Raw genomic sequence first — 19125 nt, forward strand, 5'->3', positions numbered from 1 at the left:
ATAGATTCGGGTATAACTGAGCAGGATGGCAGGAAATCGGTTTGAATTTAAAGATTTACCAGGAGTGGGGTTCGAACCTATGCAGGTATAAACACATTGGATTTTCCGTCCAACGCCTTAACAACTCGGCCTTCGTGGTTTTGTCAGTATTCGCATTTTGTCTCTGTGAGAATCTGGGCTGCAGCTCCACCCTCACAGACACAGGTTTTCAATGAGCATTTTCGAATATTTATAGTAATATTGACACAGGGGCAACTCTCCTGTTATTTTTCGACTAATGCTCTGGGAACTTTCACATCCACCCGAGGGTGCAGACGGAGCTTCAATTTAACATTTTATCCGAAAGTCAACAGCTTCAACAATGCAAAATCCCCCAAGTACCGCATTTGAGTGTCAGCCAAGATTATATGCTCAAGTCTGAGGAGTGGGACTTACACACACTACCTCCTTATTCAGTCGAGAATGCTGCCACTGACCCAAAGCCGATACCAAAGTTAACATCCGTATTATATTCCCCAAGTCTTTTTATAAAGTTTCAGGACATACAGAAGTAATATTCAACATTTTAAAAAAGCTTCATCCTCGTCGGGGAATTGAAGGCCTACCTCGCGCGTGACAGAGAGGGATATTAACTAAGACACGAATGAGGAGCTGACGGGTGTGGATTCTGTCAGTGCAGGAATCGAGCTGAGAACAGAAATGGACACCATGAGAAGTAGACAGGCACATTGAGAGACAGAGACAAACCGAGAGAGACAGACAGCAAGATAGAGACAACGTGAGACAGAAAGTGTGAGACTGAGAAGGAGAGGCAGACTGAGTGAGAAAAAGACACAAACACACACACATACAGATATAAAGAGAGAGAGGGAAACAGTGAGAGAAAGACAGTGATAAAGACAGTAACAAGGAGAGAGACAGATGAAGAGTGAGCGACAGATAGAGAGATATACAGAGATATAAACAGAAAATGATGGAAATACTCAGCAGGTTAGAGACAGGAACTAACAGAGACAGGCAAATAGAGACAGACAGGTCGAGACATAGACAGACAGAGATGATGGGAATGAGAGAGACAGTCAGACAGAGAGAAAGAGAGAATCCCACTGGAACAGAACTGGACATCGTGAGAAAGAGACAGACACGTTGAGACAGACAAACCGGGAAACAGGGAGAGACAGACAGCGAGGTAGAGGCAAAGAGAGACAGAAAGTTTGAGATTGAGAGGAAGGGTCAGTCTGAATGAGAAAACGACTCAAACACATACATGCACAGAGAAGTGTTTGTGTGCTCCATAAAGAGAAGGAGGCAAATATGATGCAATGACCGAGACAAAGACAGGGACAAAGAAAGAGACAAAGAGGGAGACAGATAGAGAGAAAGAAAGATAGAGACAATAATTCGGTTCTGTCTTTACAAAGGAAGATACAAAAAACCTTCCTAATGTACATGGGGACTGTGCATCTCGTGAGAATGAGGAACTGAAATATAGGCTCATTGGCGGGAACTTGTGTTGGGGAAATTGTTGGGATTGAAAGCCGATAAATCCCCGGCTCCTGATAGTCTGCATCCCAGAGTACTTAAGGAAGTGGCCCTAGAAATAGTGGATGCATTGGTGATCATTTTCCAACAATCATTCGACCCTGGATCAGTTCCTATGGACCAGAGGGTAGATAATGTGATGGCACTTTTTAAAAAAGGAGGGAGAGAGAAAGCAGCTAATTATAGACCGGTTAGCCTGACATCAGTCGTGGGGAAAATATTGGAACCAATCATTAAGGATGAAATAGCAGCCCATTTGGAAAACAGTGACAGGATCGGACCGAGTCAGCATGGATTTATGAAAGTGAAATCACGCTTGACGAATCTTCTGGAATTTTTTGAGGATGTAATGAGTAGAGTGGACAAGGGAGAACCAGTGGATGTGGTGTATTTGGACTTTCAATAGGCTTTTGACAAGGTTCCGCACTAGAGATTGGTGCACAAAATCAAAGCGCATGGTATTGGGATTAATGTACTGACATGGATAGAGAACTGGTTGGCAGACAGGATGCAGAGAATCGGGATAAACGGGTCCTTTTCAAACTGGCAGGAAGTGACTAGTGGGGTGCTGCAGGGCTCAGTGCTGGGACTCCAGCTCTTTACAATATACATGAACGATTTGGTTGAAGGAATAGAGTGTAATATCTCCAAGTTTGCGGATGACACTAAACTGGGTGGCGGTCCGAGCAGTGAGGAGGACGCTAAGAGGCTGCAGGGTGAATTGGACAGATTAGGTGAGTGGGCAAATACATGGCAGATGCAGTGTAATGTGGATAAATGTGAGGTTATCCATTTTGGGGGCAACAACACGAAGGTAGAATATTATCTGAATGGCGGAAAACTAGAAAAAGGGGAGGTGCAGTGAGACATTGGTGTTATGGTGCATCAGTCACTGAAAGTGGGCATGCAGGTACAGCAGGCGGTAAAGAAGGCAAATGGTATGTTGGCCTTCGCAGCTAGATGATTTGAATATAGGAGCCAGGAGATCTTACTGCAGTTGTACAAGGCCTTCGTGAGGACACACCTGGAATATTGTGTTCAGTTTTGGTCTCCTAGTCTGAGGAAGGACGTTCTTGCTGTTGAGGGAGTGCAGCGAAGGTTCACCAGACTGATTCCAGGGATGGCAGGACTGACATATGAGGAGAGATTGGATCAACAAGGCCTTTAATCACTGGCGTTTAGAATGATGAGAGGGGATCTCATAGAATCATATAAGATTCTGACGGGACTGCACAGGTTAGATTCGGGAAGAATGTTCTCGATGTTGGGGAAGCCAGAACCAGGGGACATAGTCTTAGGATAAGGGGTAGGCAATTTAGCAGTGAGATGAGTAGAAACTTTTTCACTCAGAGAGTTGTTGACCTGTGGAATTCCCTGCCGCAGAGAGTTGTTGAAGCCAGTTCATTGGATATATTCAAGAGGGAGTTAGATATGGTCCTTACGGTTAAGTGGATGAAGTGGGATGGAGAGGAAAACAGGAAAGGGTAACTGAAAGAATGATCAGCCATGATAATATTGAATGGCGGTGCAGGCTCGAAGGGCCTAATGGCCTACTCCTGCAGTTATTTTCCATGTTTCTATGTTTCAAAAACAGAAAATGATGGAAATACTCATCAGATTAGAGACAGGGACAAAATGAGACAGGCAAAGACACGGACAGGGAGGATGGGAAAGAGAGAGACAGTCAGACAGAGAGTCTGAGAGAATCGCATTGGAACAGAACTGGACACCGTGAGAAAGAGACAGATTGAGAGACAGAGACAAACAGAGAACCAGGCACAGACAGAGTGAGTCAGGGAGAGGCAGACTGAGGGAGACAAAGGCTCAAGCACACAAACACATACACAGCTCTCTAAAGAGAGAAAGGCAGAGACTGAGATACACAGCTACATTTCACAATTTCATTTCATGATCGACTAAGAGCGTCACAGAGTTACAGAAAATTGCAGATTCAACAGATGAAAATCATGTATCACTGGGCAGGATGGGAAAAATCTCGGTTAAATTAAAGAGATTCTAGGATTGGGGTTCATATCCACGCGGGAAAAACCCATTGAATTTTATGGCCAACGCCTTAACCACTCGCCCATCCTGGTCTTTGTAGCGTTTGGATTCTGTCTCTGTGAGAATGTGGGCTTCAGCTCCACCCCCACAACAACACACACACATACACATCGGGTTTCAGTGAGCATTTACGAAAATGTTTAGTAATATTGACAAGGGCGCAACTCTCCTATTCTTTTTCGTGTAATGCTCTGGGAACTTTCACATCTAGCCGAGGTTGCAGACGGAGCTTCAATTTAACATTTCAGCTGAGGGTCAACAGCGTCAACAATGCAAAATTCCCCAAGTACTGCACTTGAGTGTCAGCAAAGATTATCTGCTCAAGTCTCAGGAGTGGGACTTACACACACAACCTCCCGATTCAGTCGAGAATAGAGCCAATGAACCAAGGCCGATACCAAAGATCACAACCGTATTATTTTCCCCAAGTTTTTAAAACATTTCCAGTACATACCACATTCATGGTGATGATTTGCATCGACAGTTGCACATACACAGATACATACATACAGATAGACATACACAGACACACACAAACACAATAACCAAAAATATACACGCATCAACATAGAAACATAGAAACATAGAAATTAGTTGCAGGAGCCTGCACCACCATTCTTTAAGATCATGGCTGATCTTTCAACCTCAGTACCCATTTCCTGTTTTCTCTCCATATCCCTTGAACCCTTGAGCCGTAAGGGCCATATCTAACTCCCTCTTGAATATATCTAACTAACTGGCCTGAACAACTTTCTATGGTAGAGAATTCCATAGGTTAACCACTCTCTGAGTGAAGACGTTTCTCCTCATCTCGGTCCTAAATGGCTTACCCTTATTCTTAGACTGTGCCCCCTGGTTCTCGAACTCCCCAGTATCGGAAACATTCTTCCTGCCTCTCACTTGTCAAATTTCATAAGAATTGTATTTGTTTCTATGAGATCCCCTCTCATTTTTGTAAACTCCAGTGGATACCAGCCCAGTTGATCCAGTCTCTGCTCATATGTCAGTCCTGCCATCCCGGGAATAATGCTGGTGAACCTTCGCTGTACTCCCTCAATAGCAAGGACTTCCTTCCTCTGATTCGGAAACCAAGACTGAACACAATATTCCAGGAGTGGCCTCACCAAGGCCCTGTACAACTGCAGTGAAACCTCCCTGCTCCTATACTCAAATCTTCTCGCTATGAAGGCGAACATGCCATTTGCATTCTTCACTGCCTGCTGCACTTGCATACCAATAATCAATGACTGATGTACCATGACACCCAGATCAAGATATACACAGGTTGCCTTAGACAAATAGATGGATAGACAGGCAGGGTCACTGTCGCTACTTTGTCTGGCTTTTGCGTTTTTCAGTCGAGAATGCTGCCACTGAACCAAAGCCGATACCAAAGTTCACAACCGTATTATTGTCCCCAAGTCTTTTTGAAAAGTTCCAGGACATACCAAATTCATGGTGATGATTTCTACAGACAGTTGCACATACACAGAGACATATATACAGATAGACAGACACAGAGACACACACATACATACATAACCAAAAATATACATGCACCAACGGACATGCACAGATGCCTGCGACATCTCGAGGGATATGCAGGCTGAGTCCCTGTCGCTACTTTGGCTGATGTTTGCGTTTTTCTATCCGTATGTATCGTGAATATTGCAGATTAATAACAATGAGAAATAGATGTCAGTGTTGAAAGGTTTGGGACGTTATTCCACCGATCTCAGGATTAGTTTTGCAAAAACCTGGTTAAATTGTAGAGAATCATAGCCGGCAGGATTCGAACCTGAGCGCCGAAAACCCAAAGGATTTCAAGCCAATCGCATTAACCACTCGACCACAACTACGGCTCTAGAACTTTAAATGTTACTCAGAAAAAACTCAGTCATCCATCTCTGTGCAGCAGACGGCCACAGAATCCTGAAAAAGTCTCTGTTTACAAAAAATCTGGAAGAGGCAATCGCCTCTTGCTGTATTTTTACTGTTCTATATTGTTCTGGAACTTTTTAATATGAATATATACCAAGAAACAGAAGTAAAATTTGACATTTTGAAAAAATTGCTTTTCCGTCGGGGAATTGAACCCGGTTCTATTGCTTAACAGGGGAGAAAAATCACGACTACACGGACGAAGGTACGGGCGATGTCAGAGCAGTCATCGAGCTGTGAACAGAAGTCGACAGACACATTGAGAGACAGAGACAAACCGACAAACAGGGAGAGATAGACAGCGATAGAGGGACAACGAGAGGCAGAAAGTGTGAGACTGAAAAGTCAGGCAGACTCTGAGAAAAAGACTCAAACGCCTACATATACAGAGATGTGTGTGTGTGATCAATAAAGAGAGAGAGGGAAAGAGTGAAAGAAAGACAATGATAAAGACAGTGACAAGGAGAGAGACAGATAGAGAGAGAACGACAGGTCGAGAGAGAGACAAAGATATAAACAGAAAATGATGGAAATACTCAGCAGGTTAGAGACAGGAACTACCAGCGACAGGCAAAGAGAGGCAGATAGGCAGAAACATAGACAGACAGAGATGATGGGAAAGAGTGAGACAGTCAGACAGAGAGACTGAGAGAATCCATTCGAACGGAACGGGACACCATGAGAAAGTGACAGACACATTGAGAACCAGAGACAAACAGGGAAACGGGGACAGACAGACAGCGAGATAGAGACAAAGAGAGACAGAAAGTTTGAGACTGAAAGGGAGGATCAGACTGAATGAGAAAAAGACTCAAACACATACATACACAGAGATGTATTTGCGTGCTCCATTAAGAGAGGGAGGAAAATAGTGATGGAATGACAGAGAAAAGGACAGGGACAAAGAGAGAGACAAAGAGGGCGACAGATAGAGAGAAAGACAGATAGAGAGAGAGACATAGAGACAAAAACAGAACATAATGGAAATATTTATCAGGTTAGAGACAGGGATTAACTGAAACAGGCAAAGACATGGACAGACAGAGATAATGGGACAGAGATAGGCAGTCAGACTGAGAGTCTGAGAGAATCCCATTGCAACAGAACGAGACACCGTGAGAAAGAGACAGATTGAGAGACAGGGACAAACAGAGAAACAGGGACAGAAAGAGTGTGTCAGAGAGAGGCAGACTGAGAGAGACAAAGACTCAAATACATTCACAGCTCTCTAAAGAGAGAGAGTGGCAGAGACCGAGCAACACAGATACATTTCACAATGTCATTTCATTGTCGGCTCAGAATGTCACATCGTTGCAGAAAATTGGAGATTCAGCAGATGAAAATCGGGTATCACTCGGCAGGATGGGAAAAATCTCTGTTTAATTAAGGAATTACCAGGAGTGGGGTTTGAACCCACGCGAGTATATACCCCATTAAATCTTAAATCCAACGCCTTTGGAACTCGGCCATCCTGGTCCTGATCCTGTCAATGGTTGGACTCTGCCTCTGTGAGAATCTGGGCTTCAGCTCCACCCCCACAGCGACACACAGACACAGAGGATTTCAGGGAGCATTTACGAACTTTTTTCGTAATATTGACCCGGGCGCAACTCTCCTATTCTTTTCCGACTAAGGCTCTGGGAACTTTTACATCCACCCGAGGGTGCAAATGGAGCTTCAATTTAAAATTTCAGCCGATGGTCAACAGCTTCAACAATGCAAAATGCCCCAAATACTGCATTTGAGTGTCATCCAAGATGATGTGTTCTAGTCTCAGGAGTGAGACTTACACCCACAACCTCCTGATTCAGTCGAGAATGGAGCCACTGAACCAAAACCGATACCAAAGATCACAACCGTATTACTTTCCCCAAGTGTTTTAAAAATTCCGGGACGTGCCAAATTCATGGTGATGATTTCCACAGACAGTTGCACATACACAGAGACATACATACAGATAGACATACACAGACACGCGCACGCACAATAAAAAACATATATACATGCATCAACATAGAAATTAGTTGCAGGAATATGCCATTCGGCCCTTCGAGCCTGCACCACCATTCAATAAGATCATGGCTCATCATTCAACCTCAGTACCCCTTTCCTGCTTTCTCTCCATACCACTTGATCTCTTTAGCCATAAGGGCCATATCTAAGTCCCTTTTGAATATATCTAATGAACTGGCCTCAACGACTTTCTGCGGTAGAAAATTTCACAGGTTAACCACTCTCTGAGTGAAGAAGTTTCTCCTCATCTCGGTCATAAATGGCTTACCCCTTATTTTTAGACTGTAATCCTTGGTCTCAAACTCCCCAGCAATGAGAACATTCTTACAGCCTCCAATCTCGTCAGAATTTTATATGTTTCTGTGAGATCCCCTTTCATTCTTCTAAACTCCAGTGGATACCAGCCCAGTTGAGCCAGTCTCTCCTCATATGTCAATCCTGCCATCCCGGGAATCATGCTGGTGAACCTTCGCTGTACTCCCTCAATAGCAAGGACGCCCTTCCTCAGATTCGGGGACCAAACCTGAACACAATATTCCAGGTGTGACCTCACCAAGGCCCTGTACAACTGCAGTAATATCTTCCTGCTCCCATACTCAAATCCCCGAGCTATGAAGGCGAACATGCCATGTGTTTTCTTCACCGCCTGCTGCACCGACATGCCAACTTTCAATGACTGATGTACCATGACACTCAGATCAAGATATACACAGGTTGCCTTAGACAAATAGATGGATAGACAGGCAGGGTCACTGAGGCTACTTTGGCTCGTTTTTGCGTTTTTCTATCCGAATATATCGTGAATACTGCAGATTAATGTAAGAAAGAAAACAGCGGCTGCATCGAAAGATGTGGGACGTTGCTCTATCTATCTCAGAATCAGTTTTGCAGTAACGTGGTTAAATTGTGAAACAGAATGAAATATGTTGAGAAACATAGTCGGCATGATTCAAAACTGCGCAGAGAAACCCCGATGGATTTTTTGTCTATTGTCTTACCCACTCAGCCACGACTACTAGCTCGCTGCATCATTCAATGTTACTCAGATAAAACTCAGTCATCCATCTCTGTGCAGCAGGCGGCCAAAGACTCCTGAAAAATTCTCCGTTTGCTAAAAATCTGGACGAGGCAATCTCCTCTACCTGTATTTTTACAGTTCGATATTGCTCTGGAACTTTTTAATATGAATCTCTTCCAAGAAACAGAAGTAAAATTCTACATTTTGAAACAACTGCCTCCCCGTCAGGGAATTGAACCCCGGTCTCCCACGTGACAGGCGGGGATATTCACCACTATACTAACGAGGAACTGACGTGTACCAGTTTTGTCAAAGCAGGAATCGAGCCACTGTGAACAGAACTGGACACCATGCGAAGTCGACAGACACATTGAGAGACAGAGACAAACCGACAAACAGGGAGAGACAGACAGCGAGATAGAGACAACGAGAGACAGAAAGTGTGAGACTGAGAAGGAGAGGCAGACTGAGTGAGAAAAAGAGTCAAACAAATACATATACAGAGATGTGTGTGTGTGATCTATTAGAGAGAGGGAAAGAGTGATAGAACGACAATGATAAAGTCTGTGACAAGGAGAGAGACAGATGGAGAGAGAGCGACAGAGACTAAAACAGAAAATGATGGAAATACTTCTCAGCTTTCAGGCAGGGACTAACAGAGGCAGGCAAAGACATCGACAGACCGAAATGATGGGAAAGAGAGAGCCAGTCAGACAAAGAGTCTGAGAGAATCCCATTGGAACAGACGTGGCACCGTGAGAAAGAGACAGCTTGAGAGACAGAGACAAACAGAGAAACAGGGACAGACAGAGTGAGTCAGACTGAGAGAGACAAAGACTCAAACATACAAACACATACACAACTCTCTGAAGAGAGAGAGAGAGGCAGAGACAGAGCAACACAGATACATTTCACAATTTCATTTCATTATCCGTCCAGAGTGTCACATTGTTACAGAAAATTGCTGATTTATCGATGAAAATCCGGTCTCACTGATCAGAATGGGAGGAAATCCGTGTTAAATTAAACAGATACCAGGAGTGAGGTACGAACCCACTCGAGAAAAACTCATTGAATTTTAAGGCCAACGCCTCAATCACTTGGCTATCCTGGTCCTGTGAGAACCTGTATTCTGTCTCTGTGAGAATCTTGGCTTCAACCCCAACCTCACATACAAACACATGCACATCGGCTTTCAGTGAGCATTTACGAACATTTTTAGTAATATTGAGACGGGGGCAACTCTCCTATTCTTTTTCGAGCAATGCACTGGGAAGTTTCATATCCACCCGAGGGTGCAGACGGAGCTTCAATTTAACATTTCATCCGAAAGTCAACAGCTTCAACATTGCAAAATTCCCCATGTGCTGCACTTGAGTGTTAGCCAAGATGATAATGCTCAAGTCTCAGAAGTGCGACTTGAAAACACAAACTCCCGATTCAGTCGAAAATGCTGCCACTGAATCAAAGCCGATACAAAAGTTCACAACCTTATTATTTCCCCCAAGTCTTTTTTATAAGTTCCAGGACATACCAAATTCATGATGATGATTTCCACAGACAGTTGCACACACACAGAGACATATATAGAGATAGACAGACACAGAGACACACACACACATAACCAAAAATGTGCACGCACCAACGGGCATGCACAGATGCCTCAGACATCTCGAGGGATAGACAGGCTGAATCACTGTCGCAACTTTGATTGATGATTGCGATTTTTGAAACGGATGTATCGTGAATATTGCAGATTAATAAAAATGAGAAAAAAATGTCAGTGTTAAACGTTATTCCATCTGTCTCAGGATCAGTTTGGCAGAGAACCGGTTAAATTGTGAAATGGAATGAAAAATGCTGATAATCGTAGTCGGCAGGATTCGAACCTGCGCGGGATAACCCAATGGATTTCTAGTCCATCGCCTTAACCACTCGGCCACGACTACTGCGTCCCTGCCTTTATAAACGTTACTCAGAAAAAACTCAGTCATCCATCTCTGTGCAGCAGACGGACAAAGACTCCTGAAACATTCTCCGTTTGCAAAAAATCTTGACGAGGCAATCGCCTCTACCTTTATTTTTACAGTTCGATATTGCTCTGGAACTTTTAAATATGAATCTCTTCCAAGAAACAGAAGTAAAATTCTACATTTTGAAACAACTGCCTCCCCGTCGGGAAATTGAACCCCGGACTCCCGCGTGACAGGCAGGGATACTCACCACTTTACTAACGAGTAACTAACATGTACCAGTTCTGTCAGAGCAGGAATCGATTCACTGTGAACAGAACTGGACACCATGAGAAGTCGACAGACACATTGAGAGACAGAGACAAACCGACAAACAGGGAGAGACAGACAGCGAGATAGAGACAACGAGAGACAGAAAGTGTGAGACTGAGAAGGAGAGGCAGACTGAGTGAGAAAAAGACTCAAACATATACATATACAGAGATGTGTGTGTGTGATCTATTAAGAGAGAGAGGGAAAGAGTGATAGAAAGATAATGATAAAGACAGTTACAAGGAGAGAGACAGATGGAGAGAGAGCGATAGAGACTAAAACAGAAAATGATGGAAATACTTCTCAGCTTACAGGCAGGGACTAACAGAGACAGGCAAAGACATGGACAGACCGAAATGATGGGAAAGAGAGAGCCAGTCAGACAAAGAGTCTGAGAGAATCCCATTGGAACAGACGTGGCACCGTGAGAAAGAGACAGATTGAGAGACAGAGACAAACAGAGAAACAGGGACAGACAGAGTGAGTCAGACTGAGAGAGACAAAGACTCAAACATACAAACACATACACAACTCTCTGAAGAGAGAGAGAGAGCCAGAGACCGAGCGACGCAGATACATTTCACAATTTCATTTCATTATCCGTTCAGAGTGTCACATTGTTACAGAAAATTGCTGATTCACCGATGAAAATCCGGTCTCACTGATCAGAATGGGAGGAAATCCGTGTAAAATTAAACAGATACCAGGAGTGAGGTACGAACCCACTCGAGAAAAACTAATTGAATTTTAAGGCCAACGCCTCAACCACTCGGGTATCCTGGTCCTGTGAGAACCTGCATTCTGTCTCTGTGAGAATCTGGACTTCAACCCCAACCCCACATACAAACACATGCACATCGGCTTTCAGTGAGCATTTACGAACATTTTTAGCAATATTGAGACGGGGGCAACTCTCCTAATCTTTTTCGAGTAATGCACTGGGAACTTTCATATCCACCCGAGGGTGCAGACGGAGCTTCAATTTAACATTTCTTCCGAAAGTCAACAGCTTCAACATTGCAAAATTCCCCAAGTGCTGCACTTGAGTGTTAGCCAAGATGATAATGCTCAAGTCTCAGAAGTGCGACTTGAACACACAAACTCCCGATTCAGTCGAGAATGCTGCCACTGAACCAAAGCCGATACAAAAGTTCACAACCTTATTATTTCCCCCAAGTCTTTTTTATAAGTTCCAGGACATACCAAATTCATGGTGATGATTTGCACAGATAGTTGCACATACACAGAGACATATATAGAGATAGCCAGACACAGAGACACGCACACACATATCCAAAAATGTGCACGCACCAACGGGCATGCACAGACGGGCAGCCTTCGTCATCTCGAGGGATAGACAGGCTGAATCACTGTCGCAACTTTCACTGATGTTTGCGATTTTTGAAACGGATGCATCGTGAATATTGCAGATTAATAAAAATGAGAAAAAAATGTCAGTGTTGAAAGGTGTGGGACGTCATTCCATCTATCTCAGGATCAGTTTGGCAGAGAACCGGTTAAATTATGAAATGGAATGAAAAATGCTGAAAATCGTAGTCGGCAGGATTCGAACCTGAGCGGGGTAATTTAATGGATTCCTAGCCCATCGCCTTAACCACTCGGCCACGACTAGTCCTTCGCTGCATTTTTAAACGTTATTTAGGAAAAATTCAGTCATCCATCTCTGTGCAGCAGACGGCCAAAGACTCCTGAAAAATTCTGCATTTGCTAAAAATCTGGACGAGGCAATCTCCTCTACCTGTATTTTTACAGTTCGATATTGCTCTGGAACTTTTTAATATGAATCTCTTCCAAGAAACAGAAGTAAAATTCTACATTTTGAAACAACTGCCTCCCCGTCGGGGAATTGCACCTCGGTCTCCCGTGTGACAGGTGGGGATACTCACCATTATACTAAAGAGGAACTGACGTGTGGCAGTTCTGTCAGAGCAGGAATCGAGCTACTGTGAACAGAACTGGACACCATGAGAAGTCGACAGACACATTGAGAGAGAGAGACAAAACGACAAACAGGGAGAGACAGACAGCGAGATAGAGACAACGAGAGACAGAAAGTGTGAGACTGAGAAGGAGAGGCAGACTGAGTAAGAAAAAGACTCAAACATATACATATACAGAGATGTGTGTGTGTGATCAATTAAGAGAGAGAGGAAAAGAGTGATAGAAAGACAATGATAAAGACAGTGACAAGGAGAGAGACAGATGGAGAGAGAGCGAGAGAGACTAAAACAGAAAATGATGGAAATACTTCTCAGCTTACAGGCAGGGACTAACAGAGACAGGCAAAGACATGGACAGACCGAAATGATGGGAAAGAGAGAGCCAGTCAGACAAAGAGTCTGATAGAATTCAATTGGAACAGACGTGGCACCGTGAGAAAGAGACAGATTGAGAGACAGAGACAAACAGAGAAAGAGGGACAGACAGAGTGAGTCAGACTGAGAGAGACATAGACTCAAACATACAAACACATACACAACTCTCTGAAGAGAGAGAGAGGCAGAGACAGAGCGACACAGATATATTTCACAATTTCATTTCATTATCGGTTCATCGTGTCACATTGTTACAGAAAATTGCTGATTCACCGATGAAAATCCGGTCTCACTGATCAGAATGGGAGGAAATCCGTGTTAAATTAAACAGATACCAGGAGTGAGGTACGAAACCACTCGAGAAAAAATCCCATTGAATTTTAAGGCCAGCGCCTCAACCACTCGGCTATCCTGGTCCTGTAAGAACCTGCATTCTACAATGTCAGAATCTGGACTTCAACCTCAACCCCACATACAAACACATACACATCGGCTTTCAGTGAGCATTTACGAACATTTTTAGTAATATTGAGACGGGGGCAACTCTCCTATTCTTTGTCGAGTAATGCACTGGGATCTTTTCTTTCATATCCACCCGAGGGTGCAGACGGAGCTTCAATTTAACATTTCATCCGAAAGTCAACAGCTTCAACATTGCAAAATTCCCCAAGTGCTGCACTTGAGTGTTAGGCAAGATGATAATGCTCAAGTCTCAGAAGTGCGACTTGAACACACAAACTCCCGATTCAGTCGAGAATGCTGCCACTGAACCAAAGCCGATACAAAAGTTCACAACCTTATTATTTCCCCCAAGTCTTTTTTATAAGTTCCAGGACATACCAAATTCATGGTGATGATTTCCACAGACAGTTGCACATACACAGAGACATATATAGAGATTGACAGACACAGAGACACACACACACATAACCAAAAATTTGCACGCACCAACTGGCATGCACAGATGCCTCAGACATCTCGAGGGATAGACAGGCTGAATCACTGTCGCAACTTTGACTGATGTTTGCGATTTTTGAAACGGATGTATCGTGAATATTGCAGATTAATAAAAATGAGAAATAAATGTGAGTGTTGAAAGGTGTGGGACGTTATTCCATCTATCTCAGGATCAGTTTGGCAGAGAACCGGTGAAATTGTGAAATGGAATGAAAAATTCTGAGAATCGTAGTCGGCAGGATTCGAACCTGCGCGGGATAACCCAATGGATTTCTAGTCCATCGACTTAACCACTCGGCCACGACTACTATGTCGCTGCCTTTTTAAACGTTACTCAGAAAAAACTCAGTCATCCATCTCTGTGCAGCAGACGGCCAAAGACTCCTGAAAAATTCTCCGTTTGCTAAAAATCTGGACGAGGCTATCTCCTCTACCTGTATTTTTACAGTTCGATATTGCTCTGGAATTTTTTAATATGAATCTCTTCCAAGAAACAGAAGTAAAATTCTACATTTTGAAACAACTGCCTCCCCGTCGGGGAATTGCACCTCGGTCTCCCGCGTGACATGCAGGGATACTCTCCACTATACTAAAGAGGAACTGACGTGTGCCAGTTCTGTCAGAGCAGGAATCGAGCTGCTGTGAACAGAACTGGACACCATGAGAAGTCGACAGACACATTGAGAGACAGAGACAAAACGACAAACAGGGAGAGACAGACAGCGAGATAGAGACAACGAGAGACAGAAAGTGTGAGACTGAGAAGGAGACGCAGACTGAGTGAGAAAAAGACTCAAACATATACATATACAGAGATGTGTGTGTGTGATCTATTAAGAGAGAGAGGAAAAGAGTGATAGAAAGACAATGATAAAGACAGTGACAAGGAGAGAGACAGATGGAGAGAGAGCGATAGAGACTAAAACAGAAAATGATGGAAATACTTCTCAGCTTACAGGCAGGGACTAACAGAGACAGGCAAAGACATGGACAGACCGAAATGATGGGAAAAAGAGAGCCAGTCAGACAGAATGCCATTGGAACAGACGTGGCACCGTGAGAAAGAGACAGATTGAGAGACAGAGACAAACAGAGACAGACAAAGACTCAAACATGCAAACACAAACACAACTCTCTGAAGAGAGAGAGAGAGGCAGAGACAGAGCGACACAGATACATTTCACAATTTCATTTCATTATCGGTTCAGAGAGTCACATTGTTACAGAAAATTGCTGATTCACCGATGAAAATCCGGTCTCACTGATCAGAATGGGAGGAAATCCGTGTTATATTAAACAGATACCAGGAGTGAGGTACGAACCCACTCGAGAAAAACCCATTAAATTTTAAGGCCAACGCCTTAACCACTCGGCTATCCTGGTCCTGTGAGAGCTTGGATTGTGTCTCTGTGACAAACTGGGCTTCAACCCCAACCCCATATACAAACATATGCACCTCGTCTTTTAGTGAGCATTTACCAACATTTTTAGGAATATTGACACGGGGGCAAATCTCCTACTCTGTTTCGAGTAATACACTGGGACCTTTCATATCAACCCAAGGTTGCAGACGGACCTTCAATTTAACATTTCATCCGAAAGTCAACAGCTTCAACATTGCAAAATTCCCCAAGTGCTGCACTTGAGTGTTAGCCAAGATGATATGCTCAAGTCCGAGGAGTGCGACTTGAACACACAAACACCTGATTCAGTCGAGAATGCTGCCACTGAACCAAAGCCGATACAAATGTTCACAACCGCATTATTTTCCCAAAGTGTTTTGTATAAGTTCCAGCACATACCAAATTCATGGTGATGATTTCCACAGACAGTTGCACATACACAGAGACAAAAATAGAGATAGACAGACACAGAGACACACACACACATAACCAAAAATTTACACGCACCAACAGGCATGCACAGATGCCTCAGATATCTCGAGGGATAGACAGGCTGAATCACTGTCGCAACTTTGACTGATTTTTGCGAATTTTTAAACGGATGTATCGTGAATATTGCAGATTAATAAAAATGAGAAACAAATGTCAGTGTTGAAAGGTGTGGGACGTTATTCCATTTATCTCATGATCAGTTTGGCAGATAACTGGTTAAATTGTGAAATGGAATGAAAAACGCTGAGGATCGTATGCGGCAGGATTCGAACCTGCGTGGGAAAATCCCAATGGATTTCTAGTCCATCGCCTTAACCACTCTGCCACGACTACTGTGTCGTTTGCTTTTTAAACGTTACTCAGAAAAAAAATCAGTCATCTATCTCTGTGCAGCAGACGATCAAAGATTCCTGAAAAAGTTTCCGTTTGCTCAAAATCTGGAAGAGGCAAAATCCTCCACCTGTATTTTCACAGTTCGATGTCGCTCTGGAATTTTTAATATGCATCTCTACCAAGAAATAGAAGTAAAATTCAACATTTTGAAACAACTGCCTCCCCGTCGGGGAATTGAACCCCGGTCTCCCGCGTGACAGGCGGAGATACTCACCACTATACTAACGAGGAACTGACGGATAAATGCTCTGTCGGAGCAGGAATCGAGCTGTGAACAGAACTGGACACCATGAGAAGTCGACAGACACGTTGAGAGACAGAGACAAACCGACAAACAGGGAGAGACAGACACCGAGATAGAGACAACGAGAGACAGAAAGTGTGAGACTGAGAAGGAGAGGCAGATTGGGTGAGAAAAAGACTCAAACACATACAGAGACAGAGATTTGTGTGTTTGATCTATTAAGAGAGAAAAGGAAAGAGTGAGAGAAAGACAATGATAAAGACAGTGACAAGGAGAGAGACAGATAGAGAGAAAGAGATAGAGACTAAAACAGAAAATGATGGAAATACTTCTCAGGTTAGAGGCAGGGACTAACAGAGACAGGCAAAGAAATGGACAGACCGAAATGATGGGAAAGAAAGAGCCAGTCAGACAAAGAATCTGAGTGAATCCCATTGGAACAGACGTGGGCACCGTGAGAAAGAGACAGATTGAGAGACTGAGACAAACGGAGAAACAGGGACAGACAGAGTGAGTCAGACTGAGGGAGACAAAGACTCAGACATACAAACACATACACAGCTCTGTGGAGAGAGAGAGAGAGGCAGAGACCGAGCGACACAGATACATTTCACAATTTCATTTCATTATCGGTTCAGAGTGACACATAGTTACAGAAAATTGTTGATTCAACCGATGAAAATCGGACATCACTGATCAGAATGGGAGGAAATCTGTGTTAAAATAAATAGAAACCAGGAGTGGGGAAGAACCCACGGTGGAAAACCCTTTGAAGTTTAAGGCCAACAACATAACCACTCGGTTATCCTGGCCCTGTGAGAGCTTGGATTCTGTCTCTGTGACAAACTGGGCATCAAGCCCAACCCCACATACAAACACATGCACATAGTCATTTAGTGAGCATTTACGAACATTTTTAGTAATATTGAGACGGGGGCAACTCTCCTACTCTGTTTCGAGTAATGCTCTGGCACCTTTCATATTCACCCGTGGGTGCAGACGGAGCTTCAATTTAACATTTCATCCGAAAGTCAACAGCTTCAACATTGCAAAATTCCCCAAGTGCTTCACTTGAGTGTTAGACAAGATGATATGCTCAAGTCCAAGGAGTGCGACTTGAACACACAAACTCCTGATTCAGTCGAGAATGCTGCCACTGAACCAAAGCCGATCCAAAAGTTCACAACCGTATTATTTTCCCCAAGTCTTTTTTATAAGTTCCAGGACATACCAAATTCATGGTGATGATTTCCACACACAGTTGCACATACACAGAGACAAAAATAGAGATAGACAGACACAGAGACACACATAACCAAAAATTTACACGCACCAACGGGCATGCACAGATGCCTTTGACATCTCGAGGGATAGACAGGCTGAATCACTGTCGCAACTTTGACTGATTGTTGCGATTTTTTAAACGGATGTATCGTGAATATTGCAGATGAATAAAAATGAGAACAAATGTCAGTGTTGAACGTTATTCCAATTATCACATGATCAGTTTGGCTGAGGACTGGTTAAATTGTGAAATTGAATGAAAAATGCTGAGAATCGTAGTCGGCAGGATTCGAACCTACGCGGTAAAATCCCAATGTATTTCTAGTCCATCGCCTTAACCACTCTGCCACAAGTACTGTGTCGCTGGCTTTTTAAACGTTACTCAGAAAAAACTCAGTCATCAATCTCTGTGCAGCAGACGGCCAAAGAATCCTGAAAAAGTCTCCGTTTGCTAAAAATCTGGAAGAGGCAAACTCCTCGACCTGTATTTTCACAGTTCGATTTCGCTCTGGAATTTTTAACATGTATCTACCAAGAAACAGAAGTAAAAATCAACATTTTGAAACATTTGCCTCCCCGTCGGGGAATTGAACCCCGGTCTCCCGCGTGACAGACGGGGATACTCACCACTATACTAACGAGGAACTGACGGATAGCTGCTCTGTCAGAGCAGGAATCGAGCTGTGAACAGAACTGGACACCATGAGAAGTCGACAGACACATTGAGAGACAGAGACAAACCGACAAACAGGGAGAGACAGACACCGAGATAGAGACAACGAGAGACAGAAAGTGTGAGACTGAAAAGGAGAGGCAGATTGGGTGAGAAAAAGACTCAAACACATACAGAGACAGAGATTTGTGTGTTTGATCTATTAAGAGAGAAAGGGAAAGAGTGAGAGAAAGACAATGATAAAGACAGTGACAAGGAGAGAGACAGATAGAGAGAAAGAGATAGAAACTAAAACAGAAAATGATGGAAATACTTCTCAGGTTAGAGGCAGGGACTAACAGAGACAGACAAAGAAATGGACAGACCGAAATGATGGGAAAGAGAGCGCCAGTCAGACAAAGAATCTGAGAGAATCCCATTGGAACAGACGTGGGCACCGTGAGAAAGAGACAGATTGAGAGACTGAGACAAACGGAGAAA

The 19125-nt window shown here is 43.6% G+C and overlaps 5 non-coding genes across 5 annotated transcripts; all 5 read right to left on the minus strand.

Annotated features, from left to right (window-relative positions):
- Positions 1-8795: 8795 nt before the first annotated feature.
- On the minus strand, positions 8796-8867 carry trnad-guc (transfer RNA aspartic acid (anticodon GUC)). Its single transcript has one exon. It is a non-coding gene; the product is annotated as a tRNA-Asp (tRNA).
- Positions 8868-10446: 1579 nt separating this feature from the next.
- trnas-aga (transfer RNA serine (anticodon AGA)) lies at positions 10447-10527 on the minus strand. The gene has a single exon. It is a non-coding gene; the product is annotated as a tRNA-Ser (tRNA).
- Positions 10528-14383: 3856 nt separating this feature from the next.
- On the minus strand, positions 14384-14464 carry trnas-aga (transfer RNA serine (anticodon AGA)). Its single transcript has one exon. It is a non-coding gene; the product is annotated as a tRNA-Ser (tRNA).
- Positions 14465-16603: 2139 nt separating this feature from the next.
- Positions 16604-16675, minus strand: trnad-guc (transfer RNA aspartic acid (anticodon GUC)). Its single transcript has one exon. It is a non-coding gene; the product is annotated as a tRNA-Asp (tRNA).
- Positions 16676-18544: 1869 nt separating this feature from the next.
- On the minus strand, positions 18545-18616 carry trnad-guc (transfer RNA aspartic acid (anticodon GUC)). The gene has a single exon. It is a non-coding gene; the product is annotated as a tRNA-Asp (tRNA).
- Positions 18617-19125: the final 509 nt, after the last annotated feature.

This window comes from Pristiophorus japonicus, chromosome 23, assembly GCF_044704955.1.
Source record: "Pristiophorus japonicus isolate sPriJap1 chromosome 23, sPriJap1.hap1, whole genome shotgun sequence".
In the NCBI taxonomy this organism is placed as follows: domain Eukaryota; kingdom Metazoa; phylum Chordata; class Chondrichthyes; family Pristiophoridae; genus Pristiophorus; species Pristiophorus japonicus.